Here is a 2952-nt window from a genome sequence, read left to right as displayed (position 1 = left end):
GCGCCCTCCCTCGCCGCCGTGGGGTTTGCCGCCACCAGCCTTGACGTGAGCCGCAAGACGGCGTGTTCGTGCATGGCATGGCGTTCCGGTGCGCATAGACCGGCCACAACTATCTACCTTCACAGGGGCCTGAAGCGTCTCGGCCTGCTCTGCCTCACCGATGGGGAAAGAGGGGGCGGGTCCTGCAAGCTCTCGGTCGAACGCGCGCGGTGGCGCGCTCTACAACTTGAACCTCCCGGCACGTGCGCCGGCGCACCATCGTGGTTGGTTTGTCTTACACTGTGATTCCACTCTGATATTTACCGTGTCTAGTCTTTGATTTTGATTGGGTTTGTGTGTCACGTTTACTCATAAAGTTAATTAGTTCAAGAGAAAAATGGTGTAATATGGCAGAGAAACTATTATTCGAGCCTTGCTGGGGTTAGCGATAGCCAACTCGGGTCGGGTTACACGAACAAAAACCAGAGAAACCACTCGCCTCCCAGCTTCGCAACAAAGATTACATGAACTCATGAAGCATCACAGGATTCACGAGAACCTACAGGTGGACGTGGACACACACTTCAGACTCTCAGCTTCACGGGGCACCAAGCCCCTTCCTTCCGGCAGCGGCGGCCACGGCGCTGTCACTTGCAACGCCGTCAAGAGCACCACGCTGCTGCCCCTCGCCGCTGTCACCGGCGTCGCAGTAGCCCTTGAGCATGTCCCCCTCCTCTGGGGTGAACCCGATGACGGACAGCATGGCGTCCGCGGCCCAGCAGCGCTGCTCGACGGCGCGGATGGCGCGGCAGCACCCGGGCCCCAGGTACGCCTCGCCGTTGAGGAAGAAGAGGATGATCTCCCCCGTGCACGACCTGATGTCCATCAGTATCTCCCAGCACTGCTGCTGCCCCACTCCCTGCAGCCGCTCGGCGAGCTCGGCCGGAGGAGCGCCCGCCCGGACGAAGGTCGTCGTAGTCGTCGACGCGGTGGCGGCGACTGTGAGCAGGAGCAGCACGAGGAGGGCGGGGAGGAGTGAGCCGGAGGAAGCCATGGTACTGATCGCCTCTAGGCTCTAGCAAGTGCTGGCTGTGACGCTGTGTACGTGCTACGTTCAATTTATACAGGACGATGAGAGCGAGCGGTAACGCGCGCTTGCTTCAGTTTCAGAACTTGGAAGGTCCTTTCGCTTCCCATTCTGGTGGTCTTTAGTACTGACGACGATACGCCTTCCACCGAGGGAGGATCCCTTGTTTCCGGTTTCTGCATTTTCCATGCCAACCGATTTGTCTCCTAATCGATACCCGCCGCGGTTTCGTTTGGTATGTCATCTTTCGCTGTCTTCGTGTCATTTCACTTTCCATACCAACTCACATGTTTCCTTATCGGTAGAACAAACTGCTAAATTCTTTGGACGTCTTAAGCGCACACCTAAATATGAATCCATTCACCAAATGCATCATATAAATGGAAAGATTCCTCTGGCCCGAGTCTACACACTGAGCATCTACAGCCGGACATAGCAAATATGACCCCTTAAGCACGGGCGTGTCTGTTTTGAAGTTGCATACCGTTGCTAATTAGCTGGTTGGCAGCAGTCCAAAAGTTGCCTTCCATGATTTCTAAGTTGGGTACCTCGAAATCTAAGGTGTACACTTCACTATGAGGTCGTCTACCTTAGTGATGCTCAGTTGTCAATATTACTTTGGAAGTTGTATAACGTTGTTTCTATGTTGGCTACCTCGAAAACTAAGCTTTCCTACAATGTTACAAAGTATTGTAGAGGCGACTCTGGATATTGTTAAGCTACTCACTATTAATAGTAGGAAGGATAATATTAGCCTACTTTACGGTCATTGTAGACAACTTACGACATCATTAGAACAACTGGCATCATGGAAAGCGAACCAAGCAGGGAGTTGGTTCTTGTAGCACTAAAGTTACACAGATAAAAAGTTTGTCAAAACATATCCACACATGATCTAGTTTCAAGGAGCTCTCCATGAGAGGTCTAATGGCGGAAATGAATATTAATTTAATAAGCGGTTTAGAAGTAATTGCTTTTGAAAAATTGAAAAAGTAATTAAACGGCATGACATCGCCATGTGTTTGGGGATGGATTAAAACATTTACATGGCGCCGGGCTGGGTGATCATGGGCTAGGCGTGAGGGCTAGTTTACTTTTTAGGTGGACACAAAAAATAGGTATAATTTTTTTTTCTTTTATATGTATGGGCTTGGGAGATCTAATTAGCAACCGTTCACTAGTAGAAAAGGAGGCTTTGGTTCGGCCAGAAAAGAGTATTAATATCGGTTACATTGCGAACCGGGGGGGTTGGGGGGTTAATTTAGGTGTTTCATATATTGTGTTAGCTAGCTATAATTAATAGAAAGAAATGTCCTCTCTTATGTCCGTGCTTGGTCGACGCTACGTACTATACATAGTATAGAGAGGACTAGACACGCTAGCTAGCTAGTAAGCAAACGAAGGAAACAGAAGATCGTCATGAACATATATGCATACAGAGAGAAGTGATATCGACCACCTCTCCTTCTCCGAGAGATTGGTCGAACAACAAGTTCTCGTATATCTATCCGACACTACCGGCTACATATATACAATAATTATCTCTTACAAATATAATCTCCTAACATACGGACTCATGGTCCACATAGTATTCTCCGTCTTCAGCGATCACGTGGTCAAGAAAGAATGCCGCCAATTCCTCTTGAATTGCTCGCATGCGAGCTGGTGCTAGGAGTTCATCCCGCTTCCGAAACATCTAATTTGAAGAAAGGGGTCAATATATATATATATATATATATATATATATATATATATATATATATATATATATATATATATATATATATATATGAATGAATGAATGAATGAAACTCAACACAAATGATGGTGATAAAATAAAATTGTGAATGTTGTTATTTACGCACTTCGTATTGTTCGTCAGAGTA

The 2952-nt window shown here is 47.5% G+C and overlaps 1 pseudogene; it reads right to left on the bottom strand.

Annotated features, from left to right (window-relative positions):
* Positions 1 to 385: 385 nt before the first annotated feature.
* LOC125524937 (egg cell-secreted protein 1.3 pseudogene) lies at positions 386 to 1152 on the bottom strand (annotated as a pseudogene).
* Positions 1153 to 2952: the final 1800 nt, after the last annotated feature.

This window comes from Triticum urartu, chromosome 7A, assembly GCF_056163025.1.
Source record: "Triticum urartu cultivar PI428250 chromosome 7A, HENAU_Tu73, whole genome shotgun sequence".
NCBI classification, from domain to species: domain Eukaryota; kingdom Viridiplantae; phylum Streptophyta; class Magnoliopsida; order Poales; family Poaceae; genus Triticum; species Triticum urartu.
Note: the sequence above shows the minus strand (reverse complement) of the source record. Positions and strands in the feature narration are given on the sequence as shown.